This window comes from Pinus tabuliformis, chromosome 4_2, assembly GCF_031772625.1.
Source record: "Pinus tabuliformis cultivar Carrire ecotype Pingquan chromosome 4_2, CPIR1, whole genome shotgun sequence".
NCBI classification, from domain to species: Eukaryota; Viridiplantae; Streptophyta; class Pinopsida; order Pinales; family Pinaceae; genus Pinus; species Pinus tabuliformis.
The window spans coordinates 480475452-480498090 of NC_142304.1; the positions used below are offsets into that span (position 1 = coordinate 480475452).

The 22639-nt window shown below is 39.1% G+C and overlaps 2 long non-coding RNA genes across 3 annotated transcripts in view; both read left to right on the top strand.

Moving 5' to 3' along the window:
• The first annotated feature begins 339 nt into the window (after positions 1 to 339).
• LOC149170036 (uncharacterized) lies at positions 340 to 1132 on the top strand. The gene is made up of 3 exons (XR_016259458.1): positions 340 to 447; positions 539 to 686; positions 897 to 1132. It is a non-coding gene; the product is annotated as an uncharacterized LOC149170036 (long non-coding RNA).
• Positions 1133 to 1913: 781 nt separating this feature from the next.
• Positions 1914 to 22639, top strand: part of LOC149170037 (uncharacterized) — a 61351-nt gene continuing 40625 nt past the window's right edge. The window contains exons 1-6 of one of the 2 annotated variants that reach the window (XR_016259460.1): positions 1914 to 2251; positions 2397 to 2502; positions 2671 to 2790; positions 3220 to 3385; positions 3529 to 3940; positions 4128 to 4260. This is a non-coding gene — a long non-coding RNA (uncharacterized LOC149170037). Of the gene's footprint in view, positions 2503 to 2670; positions 2791 to 3219; positions 3386 to 3528; positions 3941 to 4127; positions 4261 to 22639 lie in introns of both variants that reach the window. The other variant, XR_016259459.1, reaches the window with a different exon arrangement.

A 22639-nucleotide genomic window follows, 5' to 3' on the forward strand; every position in this document is an offset into this window, starting at 1 on the left:
TGTAGCCCTAAAATTCTTACAGGTCTATGCATTAAAATTCTTACAGGTCCATGCATTTAACTCCATAGCCCATGTAATACCGTCGAAGCCCTGTTAGCAGATGCTTTAAGAGAGGTATACATTTTATTTCAGTTGAATCTATTGCAGCCCCGAAAGTCTTTCAGGTCCATGCATTTAACTCTATAGCCCATGTAATACGGTCGCCAAAAGTCTTTCAGGTCTATGCATTTAACTTCATAACCTATGTAATACCTTCCAGGTCTATGCATTTAACTTCATAACCTATGTAATACGGTTAGCAGATGCTTTATGTTTTTATAAAATGTTCAATGCAGATACATTGTTGAATATATGCGCAGTAGCGGGAGGGAGCTGCATTTAGTCATGCTATGGTGATGGATTTTTCTGGGTGCAAATATTTTATAAAATTTCCTCTAAGCCAATATAGTAAGTGAGATGCTTAATTTATATATTTGTTTTTTAATGAATGTTTATGTTTATTTCGATTTCTTGTTTGGAATTAACAATGAAAATGCAGAACAACTGAAGAAATTGAAAAGGAAAAGAGGAGATGAGGTTATGGAAATGTTTGGGTGTACATGTCACGGGTTTCAAATGCCCAACAGTGGCTTCAGCTGGATTTTTAATACTCCTTTTGCAATGAACGACTCCTTAATTTGTGTAATGTAATGAGTTATGGATTTATTGGCAGTGTTTAACATTTTATTTTGCTTTTTGCTTTGCATTTGCATTTTACAATGAATTTTGCTCATATGGAAGTTGCACAGAGTGGTGGTTGGGTATTTTATCCTTGTTTTGAAGTCACATTAAAACCCATAAAGACTCTATTAATTTCGGGCTGGTTATCTCATATTTGTGTTTTTTTATTGTTGCAGGTTGAGAAATGGGAACCAGGGTGGTTTAAATAATGAGGATCAGGATGAAATGGAGGATAGGACTATTTTGAGCTAAAATAGATGGGATTATCCCTACATTATGGTCAAGTGTCCAGAGAAGAGCATTTGTAGAAGAATCAGGCACAACATTTTCCGAACTCTGTGGCTGGTCATCTCCCACACACAGAGGAGTTAGGATGATAGAGGACTAGAAAAGAGGAAGATAGAAGACAAGAGGAGAGGTATAAATTTCATTTCATTTGAATCTATTGCAGCCCCAAAAGTCTTTCAGGTCCATGCATTTAACTCCATAGCCCATGTATACGGTCGAAGCCCTGTTAACATGCTTTATGTTTCTACAAATGTGCAATGCAGATACGTTGTTGAGTGCCTTGCTATGGTGATGGATTTTTCTGGGTGCAAATATTTTATAAAATTTCCACTTGGTTCCAATCTGGTGAGTACCATCATCCCCTGAAGTAACTAAAATGCTTAATTTATATATTTGTTTTTTAAGTACAAAATGATGAATGGATTAAAAACTTTATGGGGATCGAAATGAAACATACGCTTCTTTGTTCTGAACGGTTTTCAAACAAATTCGATCTCAGTTCAATGAATATCAAATCGATCCTAAGTATGATTTCTTGCCCTAACTCCAAGGCCATAAATTTGCCTGTAACGGTGCAGGTTTGTTGAATTTCGACATAGAACAAAGTGGCAAGAAAAAACAAAAATACCCAAACTCATATCGCCCTCTCCACGTGGTTTTCGTTCTCCAAGCCACCAGACGATAGATTGACTATTGGTTTTTTTTTTAATAGTTTCCCTGTATGTTTTTGGGGTAAAAAATTAGCCAAAATCTGATAGCGATTTATTGTAATTTCTATAATATCGACAGAGTATGTTAAAATATATATCTTAAATCTAATGTTTTAGAATCAATCATTTTTGAAAATTTTACATAAAAATTTTGAATGGAATATTTTTCACGAACAAGGCGTCCGCCACTTTATACCAATAGTTGTCTCAATTCAACGATGCATATTGACACATTCTAGTTGAGATTGCAACACGCGGCACTAGTGAATCTGGATCTCTCATCTGTCGTTATATCAGCGAGCCTAAAGATTCTTAGCTTTTTCTTCGGGCAGCCTCTGGGTCTCTGTTCAACTATCTTTTAGGCTTCTGCTATTTTACAGGGATGATTTATAGAGCTTACTCGGGGCATCGTTGTTATTATGTTGATCCAAACTTCCTGAGTGGGCAAATTTTCATAAGAAGAAGAATGATTAAGCAATTGGAGACGGAAGGACTCTGTTCATTCTACCGGATGGATTTGTTTGCTTTCTTCTGTCCTCACTCAAACGCCTAATAAATTTTGCTTATATTTTCTGCGTGGATGTTGACATTCATTTTGCTTATATTTTCTGCGTGGATGTTGACATTCATTGTATTGGAATCGTAGGCCTAATATCCGACTCCATGGTATATTTTCAGGTTCTTTTACTTCTTCCGTGGTCGAAATCTTGAAACCCCGGTTGAAAATATGTGGCTCTTGTGAATCCTGGGATCTCTCGTCTATCACTATATTACAGAGCATAGAGTTAGTGTTCTTCCGCTCCGATGGGCCTATCTTTTCTTAAGGCAGTCTTCGGATCTTTTCCGCTTCTGCTATTTTTTTCCACCTCTAATGACAAAGATAACCTGTAGAGCTTTCAAAGGAGAATATATGCTTATGGCTGTGAGTTTCACTGTCATTATGTTCAACCAGAATTCCTGAGTTGGCGAAGTTTCGGAAGAAGAAGATTGCCAAAGCTATTGGAGGTGGAAGGACTCTTCTCATTCTATCCTGATGGATTTTTTTGGCTTCTTCTGTCCTCATTCACCTTAGGTAATGAATTTTACTTATATTTTCTGTATTTTAAAATTCATTGTATTGGAATTACAGGCATAATCTCTGACTCCATATTATAATTTTTTCTATTTCTTTTAGCTCCTCACTGGTCGAAATCTTGAAACCCTATTATACCGTTTTAATTTTGATATGCACATTTTCAGGCTGACTTGCCTATTGAAAAAATTTGATACTCATTTTCAGGTTAACTTTCTCCTCAATAGTTCTTTAGGGCAACATGAACTAATTTGTCAATGACAGTATCAAATAGTGCCTCAATCTGTTTTTCTCGTGTTTTTCTTAAAGTCTTGCGTCGACTATGCAACTTAGAGTTACAATTCTCCCTTGTTACTCAACATACTCAACTCCGTATTGCAATCCTTCAACTGTAGATTCATTTAACACAAACAATGCTTATGACTCCAGGAATGGTACTGCACAGACATTTCACTGCCATTATTAATCAGTCGAGCTTTCTGATTCTGCAAATTGTCAGAAAGAAGAGAAATGCTAAAGCAATTGGAGGCAGAAAGACACTGTGCATTCAACCTAGACTGAATAGTTCGTCATCTTGTGTCCTCGCACACCCTTGGTAATTTTTGTTCCTATTTCCATCTTGTATTTTGATATTCTTTATATTGAAATCTCAGGCCTCATCTCTGTAGTTTAAAAATTATATTCTAATCTCTACAGGTCATGATCTGAAAATAATTTCCTTCTCTGTTCAATAAACAGGTGAATCCAGAATGCTTTGTCATCTTGATTTTGCTAGCTTAATGGTTGTCTCTCTCCTTCTCTCGGAAGAGTTATGTTGTGTGGTGTTGTTTCAATGTGAGTTGTGTGGTGTTGTCTCAATGTGAGTTGTGAGTTGTTTCAATGTGAGTTGTGTGGTGTTGTCTCAATGTGAGTTGTTTCAATGTGAGTTGTGTGGTGTTGTCTCAATGTGAGTTGTGAGTTGTGTTATGTGTCATGTGCTAGTATGTAAGTTTGTGGGTCCATGGGATGTTTATGTTTGTGGGTCCGTGATAATTGAGAGAGGGAGAGAGGGAGACCATGGCAGTGATAATTGAGAGAGGGAGACCATGGCAAAGGAGCGCATGGAATCACTTTTGATGGGCAAACATGATTCATAGATGATGTCTTCACGGTGAGTGTCTAATATCTAATGCTGAAAGGAAATCTATATTCATGTTGATGGGAAAACATGATTCATAGATGATGTCTTCACGTTGAGTGTCTAATGTCTAATGTTGAAAGGAAATCTATATTCATGTATAGAATTGTTATTTGATTCCTTGTCATTTTTTTCTAATGAGTTAAAGTTTACTATGCAGAAACTAACAATATTGCGGCACACTAAACTAGAGACTCTGGTTAGGCCCACAATGAATAAACAAGCCTTCCCCAGCGAAGAGTTTCTATAAATCGAACCCTTCAACAATGATTTTGTTGGTCAACAAAGTTAAGGTTAGTGCATTTTGATTAATAACTATTTTTTGATTTGCTGGAAATTCCTTTAACATTCAAAAATACACATATTTGATGCATGGAGATTTTACTTATAACATTAAAAAATACACAACCCTTTCTATGCTCTTCTTTTGATATTTGATGCATGGAGATTTTACTTATAACATTAAAAAATACACAACCCTTTCTATGCTCTTCTTTTGATATTTGATGCACGGAGATTTTACTTTTGCTAAGTCTATTCTCATCATCATAGTTGATTTTTTTTCCTTTATATGTAGTCGTTCTTGTGCTATTCTGACCACATGAATTTTCCTGTTGTGAAGAAAACCAAACCATTCTTTTAAGATAAAGTTAGGGAAAATTCTTTTTAAGCCTATTTGCTAGAATTATTGTTGAAATTTTGTATGCAATTGCATAGTGAGATAGGCTTATAACCATCAAATTTGTATTAATCATTTTGCTTTGGAATTAGAGCTATAAATGTTTATTAAGTGCACCCACCAAAAAATTTAGATTCTTCTATCACTTTTAGCGTCTCCTCTTCTCGGAAGTCATAGAAACACAAATAAAATAAAATTCCACCATCCAACCATGTGGACTCAGACTCTTTGCCTTGCCTTCTTAAAAGATTGTAGAACTGATTTGTGTCCCTCTTTGGTGACTTTAGCTTCATGTTCCTTATTTTGTTGTTCTTTAATCTCTTTTATGTTTTCCTTAGGAGATTCTTGGAATAAACTTTTGAAATGCCTTACTCCTTATGCTATCTTTGAGAATTTTCTTAGCTTCCTCCATTCTTTCTTTACTGAGCTCCCATGAACTTTTAATGTTCCTTCAGTGTTTTATGTAGTTTTCGAAGAATTTAGTATTCTTGTTGCCCTCAACAACTGCCAAGTAGCCCTGTTCTTCAATCTTTACTTTACTTGTTCCTGATCCAATAGTTTCATTTTGTATTCCTTTTTAAATTTTTTAGATTAGTATTCCCCTTGTTTGTAAAGACTCCTTCCATATTTGTTTCAAGCAATTTCTTGGTTTGTTCCTTGGTCTCAACAAGCTTTTGTAGAGCTTACTGGGCTTTTTTCATTGCCCACTTTTCTATTATGTTTTAAACTTTCATCAAATTTATTGCAAATTGATAAATAGTTTTCTCCCTTGTATGAGTTTCATATTTTTTCCAATCATGAGTGACCAAATTATTGAAACCTTCTTCTCCTAGCAAATCTTGGTTAAATTTAAAAGGGTTCTAGGTGTTTCTTTTCATCTTTTTCTAATTGTAGCAATATGGCTAGATGGTCTGAAGATCTCTCCACCCCTAACCATGACTTCAAGTCTTTCCACATCCTCCAAAATCTTTTATGTTACCAAAACCCTATCTAATCTCCTTTATTCCACCTTCCTTCCTTTTCTAAAGATCCCCCATGTCGGAACTAGGCTAATAGGTTCCACATCATAGAACCCATGAATCTCCAAACCTTTGAGATAAATAATCAATAGATGGGGGTCTTGTTTAGCATTTCAACACCCCCCCTCCACACCCCCCCCCCCCCCCCCCCAATTTTTTTTTTTCCCAACCTTCATTGCCAGATTCAGATCGCCCCCCTAGGATGACATATTTTTGGCTACTGCCTAAAATCTAAAATTGTCCTAGAACACCTTGCTATCCCTTGATGGACCATAAAGATCAATGAAGGAAAGGACTTTCCTCAATTCCTTGTGTTAGAAAATTAGAAAGGCAGAAATATTTTCTTATCTTGATAATTACTTGTGATGTATTTGTTCTTTATGTTATCTTCTTTATCTTCTTTTCATTAAGCAATTACCAAATCATAAAAGTATGAAGATCAAAACAACAAAAGACACAGTGTGTAGGCTCTCAGCTAGGGAAAAACCCCAACCAAAATTCTCTTCTTCAAGAACCAATTCAAAGTGAGACAACCAAGACCTCTAGACCAACATGAAACCTTCCTACATCCACCAAGTCAACCTTCCAAAAAAGACTAGTCAAAGTCTAGTCAAGACTTTTAAAGTCAATATAAGTCAAACACTTCAAAACAAGTCAAACAGGGTCTCGACCCTCTTCCTCACTCTGAAAGTATCGGCCTGCAGTAGCTTGGACTTGCGGTAACCTTGACTGCTCGCATGTGTGACAAAAACAAATATATTTCTGGTCTTTCTTGCTTGACAATTGTTCCTTCCTTCCTTGCTAGGGTTTATCTTCTCTTGCAATGGGATAGACCTTCCTTTTGTGCCTTTCACACTTCTTTTCTTCACTAGAATTGCAGATTGAATGCTTCTTGGATGGATGTCGAATGTCTCTTCTATATATAGTCTTCATGTGAGGTCGAACAACCTTCATGAAGCCGACTTGATAAGAGGAGAAGGCCGACTTGATGGAGGAGGCATAATTTATATTTTTGACGTAAAAACAAATTTCTTTCTTGATACAAAAGCCCAAGAAGGGTCTATTACATGATGACAAGGATTATGACTCATGACACAACCCTAGAAGCACTCAATGGGTGCTTTGACCTATAAACATAATAATTTGAGCATGAAATCCATACTTATAAAAATAATTTTTCTTTAATCTTTACAATAATTTTCTTATCTTCTCTTTACAAATACATAAGAATTACATGAAGACTGGTACTAGTTAAATTTTCAACACTCCCTCTTAACTAGGGAGGTATTCATAATTGTTTAACTAGTACAAGGATAACCTGAAGTTGAAATGTTCCAAGAAGAGTACAACAACATATACAATGCTAGATACCATCTAGGCCAAAACTGCCAAGGTATCAATTCACCAAGGTACCAACTTAACAAGAATCTAGGCGTCATCAAGGCTACTTGCCAAAACACCAACTCAACTTATCAAGGATCCAAGTGTTAATTACCAAGACACTAACTCATCAGGGATCCAAGTGTCATCTACCAAGACACTAACTCATCAGGGACCCAGGTGTCATCTAGGCTACCTGCCAAGACACCTACTTATCGCGGATCCCGGTGTCATCTAGGCCAATATATCAATTTCAACAGAGCTTTGAACATCATCCGGGCCAAGACACTGACACAAATAAGGGATCTAGGTACCATCTAGGCTACCTGCCAAGGTACCATCCCAACAGGGACTAAGGTGTCATCTAGGCCAATATATCAACTTTAACTGAGATCTCAATACCAACTAGGCCAAGACACCAACCCTCTCAGGGATCTAGACATCATCAAGGTCAAGATATCCACCCTAAACAGGAATCTCCATAACATCTAGACCAAGATACCTTCCCTCACAACGATCTAGGTATCTACACCAAGATTTCCTCCCTTACAAGGATCTAGATATCAACTAGGCCAAGACACCAACCCTAACTGGGTTATGTGTACCATCTAAGCCAAGATATCCTCCCTCACATTGTTCTAGGTATTGTCTAGGCTAACTGCCAAGATACCAACTCTATCACCACTCTCTCCTCATGGCCTTCACTAGACATATGAATGTTAGTCCTAGCCTAGTGCATGACACACGAAGTAGAGAATCATGTCCTCCCTCTCAATTAGGGAGGATACACACTTTCCTTCACAAAGGAAATATATCCAAGCTCCCTTTGAACTAGAGAGATAAGTCCATCAATTATTTTATTCTTCTTCTAGTCACACAGGTTCTTCTTCCTGCATCATCATGTCATTAGAGAACTTTGACCTTTTGGAACATCAACCTTTTTTTATCTTTTATGTCTTTCAGTTATCAATGTCATCAGGATTTCTACAACTCCCTCTATCCATCATGCTCATCATTGAAAAGTCATCATCAAGCACGAGGTAGACTTTCATATTTACAATTTTGTACCTGCAAATCTCATCAACAAGTACAACACAAGCTCCTTATCAAGGATTACTTCATCAACTGCCTGTAATTCATCTCTTATACGGGAAATCCTTACAAAGTAAGAAGACACTGTATCATCTTTAGTCATTTTGATAGTTCGAAGTTCATTCTTTAGACTTGCCACTTGTCCAATATTCTTGATTGTAAATAACTTGGAGAGGGCATTGTACATTTTCTTTGAAGTATCTAGAGTGGATATGTAGGGAATCAAGTTGTCTTTAACTCCATCCACAATTAGGCTCATGGCTATATTGTCATTTTCCTTGTACTTCTCCTTTCCAACATCATTAGTTGGTTCTTTGACTTTTCCTGGTACTAAGTCCAATACTTTATTCCTTGCAAGGATGAGGTCCATCCTTGTCTTCCATGCTCTAAAGTTAGAAGCTCCTTGAAGTTTACTCTAAGATTTCATTGATGATGCCATAGATATATTTGACAAAGTCACTCTTGATGATGTCTTAATCTCCTTGAGGTCTTTTATTGAACTTCCAAAGGGTTGCTTACTATTCCAATACCTTTTTTAAGGGAGGTCCCAAAACTTCTTTCAAAACTTCCAAGACTTCCTTCTTTCTTCCAAACAGATCTTCAAGGGTCCAAAAACTTCTCTTCTTTCTCCTTGAATCCTTTCTAGAACCCTTACTAGAGAGCAAATGATCTTCAAGCTGCCTTTTTCCTTTCTTCACCTTAGCTCTAATACCATGTTAGAAAATCAGAAAGGCAGAAAGATTCTCTTATCTTGATAATTACTTGTGATGTATTTGTTCTTTATGTTATCTTCTTTATGTCTTCTTTATCTTCTTTTCATCAAGCAATTGCCAAATCATAAAAGTATGAAGATCAAAACAGCAAAGGACACATTGTGTAGGCTCTCAGCCAGGGCAAAACCTTTCTCTTAGGGGGAAACCCAATCAAAATTCTCCTCTTCTTCAAGAACCAATTCAAAGTGAAACAACCAAGACCTCTAGACCAACATGAAACCTTCCTCCATCCACCAAGTCATCCTTCCAAGAAAGACTAGTCAAAGTCTAGTCAAGACCTTCAAAGTCAATACAAGTCAAGCACTTCAAAACCAAGTCAAATAGGGTCTCGACCCTCTTCCTCACTCTGAAATTCTCGGCCTACCGTAGCTCGGACTTGCGGTAACCCTAACTGCTCGCACGTGTGACAAAAACAAAGATATTTTCGGTCTTTCTTGCTTGACAATTGTTCCTTCCTTCCTCACTAGGGTTTATCTTCTCTTGCAATGGGATGGACCTTCCTTTTATGCCTTTCACACTTCTTTTCTTCACTAGAATTGCATATCGAATGCTTCTTGGATGGATGTCTAATGTCTCTTCTATATATAGTCTTCATGTGAGGTCGACTTGATAAGAGGGGAAGGCCGACTTGATGGAGGAGGCATAATTTATATTTTTGACATAAAATCAAATTTCTTTCTTGATACAAAAAGCCCAAGAAGTGTCCCTATTACATGATGACAAGGACTGTGACTCATGACCCAACCCTAGAAGCACTCAATGGGTGCTTTGACCTATAAACATAATAATTTGAGAATGAAACCCATGCTTATAAAAATAAATTTTCTTTGATCTTTACAATAATTTTCTTTCCTTCTCTTTACAAATACATAAGAATTACATGATTTTCTTTCCTTCTCTTTACAAATACATAAGAATTACATGAGCCAAACAACGATTATGAAGACCAATACTAGTTACATTTTCAGCACCTTGGACCCTAGTTGAATTTGGATACTTGTAAGTATATATGATGCATTATTAAGTTCCATAGCGTTATTCCATCCAGTTAGTGTGAAAATTTCCAATGCAATTTAATTTAGTGCATTACATAAATTTCACCTCATTAGAGGTTTCCTTGATCTTAAACCCTATGAATTTTAAGCATTAGGGATGTTATGAAATATACAACAAAACAACAATGGAAGTAATATTTCAATCCTTAACAACCCAATATTCTAGGCAATCCAAAGAGAATATTTTTTTCCTTTGTGAAATACACATCTCGATGAAACCTGTCGAGCACTTCCTCCCAAAGGATGGTATTTAGGGTAAGGTAAACTTTGCAAAATCTTAAGGCTTTGTCAACATTGGTGTTAAGGTTGTTACAACAATATACTTACTGACAAATCAACAAGGCACTTGTAGGAATTGAACCTAAATGGGGAGGGTGATACTCCTTATCACTACCACCTAAGGTAGACCCATTTAATTCCAAGAAGAAAAGATATTAAAGTGACTTAATAAGTTTTATCCCTTTAGGACAATATTACAATGCACAAATCATATCCAAAAACCCACTTTTACAACAATTGTAATAGCAATAAAGCAACCCTTAACTTTTTCAAGTATGATGATAATTCACTTATTAATATACAAACTGTTACAACAAAATCTAGCACTTCTCAAGATAAAGTCCAAAATTTCAAGTGCAAAATCCATTGTACTTGAGGGTTGGTGAGGTTTTCTCACTTTTAGACAACTCTCCTCTAGCTCAAGGGGAGTTCTCCTTAGTAGATCTCCAGGGATATAATGCCCTAGTCAAACCAAGTCAAGAGTCCCTTAAGACTTCTTTTTCAAATACCACCAATCAAAGGATTTACCACCTAGGGTTAATGGTGGATGGGATTGATAGGGTTCTCCTAGGTAATTTCAAAGATTTACGTTCAAAGGGTAGTTCCCCAAACACACATAATCAAGGGATTACTGAGTAATTTTGAAGAGTAAACCTTAACAAATTGTCTTAAAGGATTTTAAAGGAAAGAAGGTGATGGAAGATAGAAAGATTTACGTTCAAAGGGTAGTTCCCCAAACACACATAATCTAGGGATTACTAGGTAATTTTGAAGAGTAAACCTTAGCAAATTGTCTTAAAGGATTTTAAAGGAAAGAATGTGATGGAAGATAGAAAGATTTACATTTAAAGGGTAGTTCCCCAAACACACATAATCAAGGGATTACTGGGTAATTTTGAAGAGTAAACCTTAGCAAATTGTCATAAAGGATTTTAAAGGAAAGAAGGTGATGGAAGATAGAAGATCACTGCCTTAACTTGCCAATATATATATATATTTGTTAATTTTGGTATGTTCTATGCTTAAGAGAAATTTACTTCAATTTCTTAATTAGCCCAATATCAATATCCAGTTTAGCAATCACATCAGCATGATAGTAAAATGCAGATAGAACATAAACATAAACAGTAGAAGACAAGCCAAGACAAGAGGACACAAGATGTGGCACCAGCCAGGGACAAACCCCAATGTGGGGAACCCTTGATCAATTCTTCTTATATTCTTCAATATTCCAGTAGAGAGAGATAGTACAAAATTTACAAATCTGATAATTTATGACAGCGGCAGTAAAGCCCTAACTAGAAAAGTAAACCCTAGTCAAATAGGGCAAAATTCTTCCTTCAAGTAGCTCGGCCAAACCCAATCAACTTCGGCCTCCAACAACAAACCCAAATAGTCCAAATAGCCCCGAAAAAGTCAATGCTAGTAAACATAGCATAATTCTTCCTTCAAGAAGCTCGGTCAAACCCAGTCAACTTCGGCCTTCAACAACAAACCCAAATAATCAAAGACAACCCCGAAAAGTCTAGTCAAATGCTAGTTAATGAAAGTCAAATTGCAGCCAACAACTAGGGCAATCAATGCTGGTCAAACCAGAGGTTAGATCACCTCAGTTTCTGTGCCAAAATCTGATGGCAAGGAGAAGCAGCCACACCCAAAGTGTAGTCAAAGAGAGGTCAACGTTGGTCAACGCAGCCCAAAACAACACCTCTGCACTTCGATCAAACCTGGTCAATGCAAGTAAACAAAAAATCCTCCTTCCTCCTCCTTCCTTCGCACATGTGAGAGAAAGTTGCCCTAATCTGGATACCCAATCAAGTGAGGAGAGAGAGATGAGTGAAGATGAGATGATGGAATAATGACTTGAGGTCTCCTCCTTTTATATGCAACGTTGAGGATGAATTGGGGTAAAAATGCCTGTTTTGATTGTTGGCCGACCTTGACAATTTGTCAATAATACAAATAAATTCATATCTTCATTTTAATATGTCGGAATTAGACGATCTTTAAATCAATCCTACACCTCTCGGAGAGAAGAATCCAAGAAAAATATCAGCTGTCATAAATAAGGTGACCCATATGGAGTTTGGCCCTAGTTTCCAATTTTAACACTCCCTCTCAACTAGGGAGAACTCCATCTGCTAATCCATCTGCCAGTCGGTACTATCTCTGCCATCACTGCACTGCTCTGCGGAACTATGAAGAAGAAGAAGTGATCGAGAATGTATCATACCATTCTCTACTGATCCGAAGTCAGTCCTAGATAAAAGAGAGTGTCTTATACCACTCTTACTGACACAAAGTCAGTTCCAATAAAGAGAGTGTGTCATACCACTATTACTGACCCGAAGTCAGTTCCAATAAAGAGAGTGTCATACCACTCTTACTGACTCGAAGTCAGTTGCAATTGATCCCAGATCAATATCATCCTAGCATAGGGAGTACGGTAGTACACTATGCATCCATCGGTAATACTATGGTCCCTATCTTCATTTCCCTACTCATTGGCCAGATGAGAGGTACTTCCCATGAGTCCCAGACTGCATGGGTAGGATGTCTAAGCATAAGAAGGATGAACCACTCATCTTGCCTACATGTTGCCACAGGTATCACAAGGGAAGGCTGAACCACTCACCCTATGGTTGCTCATTGCTCTAAGAAGTACCCCAAGTCCCCCGGAGCTCCCAGAGCTTGATGTCTATATCATACAGGACCCTCATAAGAGGGTCTCTTCACGACTCCTAGTTGTTCTCGAAAAGTCAAGAATTTGACCTTTCCCATGGGGTTTGTCAGAATGTCAACACCCTGCTCATCAGTCCCAATGTGAAGGAACCTTATTGGTCCTCGTTATATCATAGCCTAGATAAAGTGGTACCTGATATTGATGTGCTTGGAGCGATCATGAAATACAGGATTCTCTGATAATCAAATCCTACTTTGGTTGTTGCAGAGGATCACAGTGGTATCTAGCACATGTCCAAACAACTCACTGAAGAGCTTCCTCAACCAGACAACTTCATAGGAGGCCATACTTGCAGCTATGTATTCGGCCTCAGTGGTGCTCAAGGCAACTGATTTTTTCTTCCTGCTCATCTAGGATATCGAAGTAGAACCTAAAGAAAAGCAACACCCAGAAGTGCTCTTACGATCCACCACACTGCCAGCCCAATCAACATTAGAATAACCATGCAGCCTCACATCTCCGACAGTGTATCTCAGTCCATTAGTGATTGTGCCCCGAAGATATCTCAGAAGATTCTTGGCACCAATCCAATGTGTGTGATGAGGCTTAACCATATATTGACTCAATGTTTAACTACAAAACATATATCCGGACGAGAGTTCACCAAGAACATCAACACTCCTATGAGTTGACGATACTCAGAAGCATTTCCCAATACAGGTCTGGCAACACTACCACATAATTTCTTGAAGTTAAGTTCCATTAGGGTAGTCACAGGCTTGTAGTCCACCATCCCAAATCTTTCCAAAATCTTCACAACATATTTTCCTTGAGATAGGAAAATTTCCCCTGGGTTTTGCCAGACCCCTAACCCTAGGAAGTAGTGCATCAGTCCTAAGTCCTTCATATCAAATTCGGAAGCCAACTCCCTCTTACCTTTATGAATGAGAGGGTCTGCACTGTCAGAAAGAGGTCGTCCACATAAAGTACCAGTATGAGAGGTTTATCATCTTCAGCCTTAAAGTAAAGGTTCAGATCGACTTCACTTCTAGTGAATCTCAGCTTCATCAGATAGCTATCAATCATCTCATACGAAGCTCAGGGTGCTTGCTTCAAGCCATAGATAGCCTTCTTCAACCTGCATACATGAGATTCCCGGTCATGAACCTCAAACCCCTCGGGTTGTTCCACATAGACTTCCTCTTTGATTTAACCATGCAAGAAAACGGTCTTGACATCCATCTGATGTAGGTTCCATACTTGCGAGGCAACAAGGGCTATGATTGAGCGGATGGTGGTGTATTAGGCAACATGTGCGAATATCTCATTATAATCTACACCTTCCTTTTGAGAGAAGCCTCAGGCAACAAAGCAAGCCTTGAACTTTTTTGCACTTCCATCAGCTCCATGCTTGATTTTGATTTTGAAGAGCCACTTAGAGGTGACAACCGATTTGTCCTGGGGTCTAGGGACCACATCCCAGACATCATTCTTCGTAATAGACTCGTACTCTTCATTCATAGCATCCTTCCAAACTTGTTGCTTCACGGCTTCTTCAAATGATGAAGGTTCATTTTGAATGATAGTGCTCATGGGGGTCAAGTATCCTTGATACCTGTTCGGATTCTTGCTCTCACGAAAAGTCCCCCTCAGTGCAATATGTGTCTCGACATCTTCGAGAGTCTCCCTAAGCCATGAGGGTCTCCTCTTGGAGGAGGAGGGCTCTTGGGGAGGAGGATCAATAGGGTCCATAGGTTAATCAACATTCGACATCGTCTCGTCCTCTTTTTCACCCTATCTTCCGGTGTCTGCTTCTTTGTCCTTCCTTGGGATAGGAAGGTTGTTGATCTTGCTAAGAGCCATGCCTTCGTCAAACGTGACATCATGACTTATCTCAACTTCCCTTTGACCAACCACATAAATTCTATAGCCCTTAGAATTTTCGCTATAGCCCACAAAGATTCCTTTCTTCCCAGATGCACCCAATTTGCTTATTTTCTCTTTCAGCACATGAAAATATAAGGGACTTCCAAAAATCCTAAAATGAGAGACATTGGGTTTCTTACCAGTGAACATTTCTTCGGGAGTCTTGGAGTCCAATGCTTGATGAGGGCATTGGTTTTGAACATACACAACGGTATTTGCAGCTTCGGCCCATAGAAACTTCAGAAGCCCTTGATCATGAACCATGGCACAAACAACTTCCACAATAGTACGATTCCTCCTTTTAGCCACACCATTCTACTCGGGAGTGTATGGTGTTGTGGTCTCCCTCTTAATGCCAGCTTCTCTGCAATATTCATGGAATTCATTTGATTTGTACTCAGTCCCATTATCAGTCCTCAATATCTCGATTCTCTTCTTGGATTGGTTTTTGATCATGGCTTTAGTGTGACAGAACCAAGTGAACACTTCATCCTTCTTTTTCAAGAAGTAGATCCAAGTCTTGCAAGAATAGTCATCCGTAAAAGTAAGATAATATAAGTATCCTCCAAAGAGTTTACGGGCATCATACCAGATATGTCAGAGTGGATCAACTGCAATATATCGGCGGTATTTCTATTACTTGAGGGGAATGGTCCCCTTGTAAGTTTTCCTTCGGTACATCCCGGACATATACCTTCATGCTCTACTTTGAACTCAGGCATACCTGTCACCATCTGTCTCACATCGAGAAGAGCCTTATAATGAAGATGGGTAAACCTCCGGTGCCATAGTTCAGATTGGTCGCAAGACATGGCTCCCAATGGGACTTCCTCCAACTTGATACAATGTGTCGACCCGGAACACAAGAGTAAAAGCATCTTTAAAATTTCTTTTCCAAACACGTACCTTTCCATCGATGAATGCCACCTTGTCTTCCATTGCCGAAATGGACACCAGGTTCTTCTTGAGATCAGGTACATATAGAACTTCTTGTAAGTGAATCATGTTACCTTGATTCAATTGAAGAGTGATATTCCCTACTCCCTTCACGGGATAGGTGGCATCGTCTCCAAGAATAATCTCCAAGTTTGTCTCTTTCTCTATCAGATTAGAGAGAGCTTCCTTGTACCCGGTGAAGCGCCTTGAGGCACCACTATCAATTAGCCAATTCCCCAAAGAGTCTGGAGGAGAGGTAGTGGAGAGGGCTGATATAAGATATTATTCCTTTTGCTTATTATTAACAACATTTGATTCTTCATACCTAGAGTTCCTTACTTTCTTGGAGGGTTGACCATTTCCATGATGTCCTGCATTCCTTTTTCCTTTGCCATTGAACCTGCCATTCCTTTGATTGTTGTTGTTGAAGTTTCCCCTGGAGTGATTGTGATCATCATGTGATGTGTCCCTTCTATTTGGACACTCCCTTGCATAGTGGCCAAACTTGTTGCAAACAAAGCACCTGCCTTCCTTCCACCCTTAGATTCAAACTTTCCAGTGGAATGACCTTTAGAACCTGCATTATTTCTCCTTTTGGCATGAGTGGATAAAGCAGTGGGGTTGCCTCTATTAGAAGGCATGCCCTTCCTTCCACCCTTAGATTCGGACTTTCCAGTGGAATGACCTTTAGACCCTGCATTATTTCTCCTTTTGGCATGAGTGGAGAAAACAATGGGGTTGCCTCTATTAGAAGGCATTTCTTGCTCCACCATTCTTGTCTCTTCTTGAATAGATCTCGACATCAGTTCTTCAAATCCCAGAATTTGATCATTATTGAGAATAGTGGTTCTAAATATATATAACTCGGGTGGGAGTCCTCCAAAGGTAGTGATAGTAAGTTCCCTGTCAGGAATGACCTCTCCAATCGATAGAAGATCATTCTTGATCTCAGTGATCCTTAAGAAGTAGGATTGAATATCCTTGTCCTTGCCCTTCTTAATATCCTTCAATTTATTTTTGAGAAATAAAATTTGATTTGCATCACTAACCTTGAACATGTTGACCAACCTGTCATAGATTTCCTTGGAGGTGTTTAGATCGGAGATGTAGGCCACCAGACGCTTGTCAATGGAATCTGTGATAATCTTCTTTGCTTTGAATTCAACCTTGTTGTACTTGTTCTTTGTAGCATCCGATGATTTGAAGGAGGCTCAGGGATTTTACCCCTCACATAGTCCAACATTTCTTGTTCTTCCAATGTCAGATCAAGAGACATCTTCCATCCATGATAGTCAGACTTTTCACGGAGCTTGTCTTCAGCTGGGAAGTGGGATGAGGAACCCATTGAGACTTTGTCCTTGCCCAACTGTCTTTGGTGATTGCTCTTTCACTCTTGCTTGGGCTTTGTCTTCACCTCAACTTCGATACCATGTTAATTTTGGTATGTTCTATGCTTAAGAGCAATTTACTTCAATTTCTTAATTAGTTCAATATCAATATCTAGTTTAACAATCACATCAACATGATAGTAAAATGAAGATATAACATAAACATAAACAGTAGAAGACAAGCCAAGACAAGAGGACACAAGATGTGGCAACAACCAGGGACAAACCCCAATGTGGGGAAACCCTTGATCAATTCTTCTTATATTCTTCAATAGTTTAGTAGAGAGGGATAGTACAAAATTTACAAATCTGATAATTTATGACAGTAGCAGTAAAGCCCTAACCAGAAAAGTCAACGCTGGTCAAACAGGGCATAATTCTTCCTTCAAGCAGCTCGGTCAAACCCAATCAACTTCGGCCTCCAACAACAAACCCAAACAGTCCAAAACAACCCTGAAAGTCCAGTCAAATGCTGGTCAACGAAAGTCAAACTGTAACTAGCAACTAGGGCAGTCAACATTGGTCAAACCAGAGGTCAGATCACCTCGGTTTCTGTGCCAAAATCTACGGCTTGCCAAGGAGAAGCAGCCACACCCAAAGCGCAATCAAAGAGAGGTCAACGCTGGTCAACACAACCCAAAACAACACCTCTGCACTTCAGTCAAACCTGGTCAACGCAGCTAAACAGAAAATCCTCCTTCCTTCGCACGTGTGAGAGAAAGATGCCCTAATCTACGTACCCAATCAAGTGAGGAGAGAGAGATGAGTGAAGATGAGATGATGGAATAATGACTTGAGGTCTCCTTTTATATGCAACGTTGAGGATGAACTGGGGGTAAAAATCCCTGTTTTGATTGCTGGTTGACCTTGACAATTTGTCAATAATACAAATAAATTCATATCTTCATTTTTATATGTTGGAATCGGATGATATTTAGATCAATGCTACACCTCTTGGAGAGAGGAATCCAAGAAAAATATTAGCTATCATAAATAAGGTGACCCATATGGAGTTTTGCCCTAGTTTCCAATTTTAACAATATTTCAGGGTGGGGGGGAGCATATGGGTCAAGTAGCAACAAACTTGGAGAGTAAAGAGATGGATGTGGGTTCAAAGAACTAAAGGAGACTAACTTGTGTCCCTTAGACCTCCAACCCTCACATCCTTCAATCTTCAAAGATGGGATATAGGAGCGAACTTAGCATAAGTCATCTCAAAATAACTTGATGAGAGTTCCAATGAGGCTTGGAACATTTTTAGCTTCAAGGACTAGGGCAGACTAACTCATGTAACCAAGAGGCTTGGGCTATGTGCTTTACAATTTTCAAGGATAAATAAGAGAGGGAGCTTAACTTAGGTCGCGTCAAGAGAACTTAATGAAAAACCTTGTTCAAGGAGAATAAAGAGATAAAGATACCAACAAGTTGTGGTGAATATTTGATAACCATTATCCATCAATAATAAACAAGATTGGAAGAAGTTAACTCACATTGAATAGCACATATCATCAAAGTTCACCAATATTTATCCATGAAAAGAAGTCTATCCACATCAACAAAGACTTCCTCATCAAGATCTACCAATATCCATCAAGAAGAAAGAACCATCCATGTCAACAAAATCCTTCATGCGGTCACTCTACTTATTCCTCCATTGCCAAAATTAAGAAAGAAGACAAATTTAGAAATTTAAGACTTGCAAGGGATTTCTCCTCCAATCCAATCATGAGAAAATGAGAGGAAGTGTCTCTCTCTTTATAGGAGAGAATCTCATCTTTCTCTTACATTAAAATGATACTTTTTTAACTTAAAGACTGTAATCTGGCTCGTTGGGCGGGGGTAAAATCCCTCTTGCTCAATGAAATAATCTAAAAATTGTTGAAATGTGTAGCTTGGGAGTTACTCCCACAATCCTTGGGGTATTGGGCTTGTGTGGAGTTGACCAACTTTGTAGGCAATGTACCCAAGTGGTGGGTTTTGTACCCGAAGTTGTGGGCGCAAGACCAAGGTGAAAATTGATTGTTTATTCATTGGAAGCATGAGGGGCACCCTTGAAGGGCTAAGGGGCACCTAGGGCTTCAATGATGTGGGTCAAATCAAATGAAAGAATTTTATTTCTATGGAAAATGGTGGTTGAGCAAGTTTTACTTAGGTCAACTTGAGCATAAGTCACGACCCTTGGTGGAAAGGGACCCCAATTAGATCACTATAAATAGAGATGAGGTTAATCATTTGGTACATCACAAGAGCATATCTTCTCAAGCAAGAGAAGCCAAAGTAGTTGTTGACCTCAAGAGCTGAGCTAGATAGGAGAAGGATGTGTTTTGGTTACGTTTTGTCTCATGTTCTGGTATAGGTCAGGAGGATGGAAGCTAGCTGAAAGTTTGTGCATGGTTTTGTGATCAAGGATGAAATTCTGTGCATGCGAGTTGTGGAGAATCTCTGTGATTAGGTCCATAATTTCCTTGCTTCCAATTTGCGTTATAGGTCGAGTTATCTATAGTTGTTAAGAGAGGGCCGAGACTCCCTTAAGATTTTGTGCATGAGGTTGTGAGGGTGTAATGCTAACTTAGTAAGGGCCGAGCTCATTTGGAATGGAGCGAAGGAGATTAGGATGACCTTATGCCGAGTTTGGGAGCTGATATGATGGTGATGTGAGGGCCAAGTTCCTTGAGGTGATGCACAAGTTTTAAGGGCAGTCTGAATTCTGAGTTAGGGCTTAGTTTATCTTACATAGGACCAAGTTCCTTGCAAGCTGAGCAAAGGTTGCAAGGAGGAGATGTGGCTATGTTTTCAAGGAGAAGAAGTGCTGGGTTGATGAGGAGTAAATGTTTATCCAAAAGGTGTTTGGACAGTGTGTTATCTTGCCCTAAACTCTGTGATATTTGGTGTGTCAAATTCATAGATGTGTGGGTTGCCAAGAAGCCATATGTTTTGTTATCTTTGGAGCAACAAAGAGATAGTTTAGGGTAGACTTATTGTGCCCTAAGTTTGGTGAGTTCAAGAAGAGATTCATTTGTGTGAAGGCAGCTTGAGAAGACCCTACTAAGAGTGATCTAAGGAGTAGCTAGACATTGTTAGAGGGCAGCCTATGTTCAATCATTCTAGGAGCAACTAGAGTGTTGATAGAAGGTAGATTGGTCAACTGAAGATACAAACAATTTTGAATTTGCAGAAGTACTTGTGAACGTTCTTTCAAGAAGTAAGTCAAGTGTGTCTTGTTCAACGGAAGTTTGATTGTCATAAGTTGTTGACATCAAGCCCTAGTTGTTCTTGTATCAAGGCTAATTGTAAGGGCCATGATCCATAGTATGGGAGCCCTTATGTTTGTTGTATTGAAGTTGTAATATAACAAGTTTTGGGTTGAAAAATTCTCTCGTGTACTACATTGATTCACTGTGTACATTTTTTGCTATGAAAAGTGCTTGTGTTGTGGAATTTTAGTGTGTTTGTTATTGTGTCTTGGACATAAATTTGATTTTGAATTGCCAAGGAAAAATCAACATGGTATCATAGCTACTTTGAAGGGACAATTGAATCAGAGTGTGCACATCGAAGCAACTTAAGGACCTGTGAAATTGCCTACACATGGAGCAAAAGGTTCAATTGAGAACATAGAAATGTGGTCTTGATTGGCTAGGTGATGAGATAGGCTGGGAGTTTTGGTGGATTGGTGGGGAACCTGGTGAACAACAATTTGTTCTGTGGTAGGTTGTAGATCATGGACTTCCGATGACTTGTCAAAGATTGTTGAGACTGCTGAAGGGGTGTTATGAACGAGTTAGCTTTGTGTGAAGGACGAGATAATGGCAAGCTAGTATCTTCATTGGGTTGTGAAGTTTCACATCCAACATTGGAGTCATGTGCACGTGAGGTATTTGACCCAGGAGGATGAGATCGCTTGTTGAGTTGAGTTACGGTGGCCTAGAGTGATTATATCCAGTGTTCGATCACAACTCAGACTAACTTTGGAAGGATACAAGTTCAGTAGCAGGGTGAGCCAATGAAGGTTGTATAGACTTAGAGGGATTCTAGCTTCAGAGGGAGATTGCGAAGGATTGTCAATTGCCCTATGGAAGTTTGAATCATCAGGTTTTGATGATATCCAGGCAAGGACACTACCAAGAATATAGTGTGATTCATCCTATATGGTTGCTGTAGTGGTGGACACTAGAGATTGGGCTAGTGTTGTTGATGATGACGAGATACCTCCGAGCAATGGAAGTGCCTCCCTCGCTAAGAGGGAGTGTTGAAATGTGTAGCTTGGGAGGTACTCCCACAACCCTTGGGGTATTGGGCTTGTGTGGAGATGACCCATGAAAATGGAGCTTCGTGGGTAATGTACCCAAGTGATGGGTTTTGTACCCAAAGTTGCGGGAGCAAGACCAAGGTGAAAAATGATTGTTTATTCATTGGAAGCATTAGGGGCACGTTTGAAGGGCTAAGGGGCACTTAGGGCTTCAATGATGCGGCCACAACCCCTGGGGTATTGGGCTTGTGTGGAGATGACCCATGAAAATGGAGCTTCGTGGGTAATGTACCCAAGTGGTGGGTTTTGTACCCAAAGTTGTGGGAGCAAGACCAAGGTGAAAATTGATTGTTTATTCATTGGAAGCATTAAGGGCACATTTGAAGGGCTAAGGGGCACTTAGGGCTTCAATGATGTGGGTCAAAGTCAAATGAAATAATTCTATTTCTATGGAAAATGGTCTTTTGCCTCAAGTTTTGCTTAGGCCGACTTGAACATAAGTTATGACCCTTGGTGGAAAGGGACACCACTTCATTATAAATAGAGATGAGGTTAAGATCATTTGATACGTCACAAGAGCATATCTTCTCAAGCAAAGACAAGCCAAAGTAGTCGCTGACCTCAGGAGTGGAGCTAGATAGGAGGAGGAGGACGTGTTTTGGTTTTGTTTTGTCTCATGTTTTGGTACATGTCAAGAGGAGGGAAGTTGGTTGAAAGTTTGTGCATGGTTCTCTGATCAAGGAAGAAATGTTTTGTATTTGAGATGTGGAGAATCTCTATGATTAGGGTATGAAATTTTCGTGCTTCCAATCTACGTTGTTGAGACTCACTTAATATTTTGTGCATGAGGCCGTGAGGGTGTAATGCTAGTTGAGTAAGGGCCGAGCTCATTTGGAATGGAGCGAAGGAGATTAGGATGACCTTATGTTGAGTTTGGGAGCTGACATGATGGTGATGTGAGGGATGGGTTCCCTGAGGTGATGCATACGTGTTAATGGTAGTCCAAACTTTGAGTCAAGGCTGAGTTTATCTTACATAGGACCGAGTTCCTTGCAAGCTGAGCAGAGGTTACAAGGAGGGCACGTGGCTGTGTTTTTAAGGAGAAGAGTTGGGTTGATGAGGAGTAAAGGTTTGTCCAAAAGGTGTTTGGATAACGTGTTATTTTGCCCTAAACTTTGTGATATTTGGTGTGTCACATTCACAGGTGTGTGGG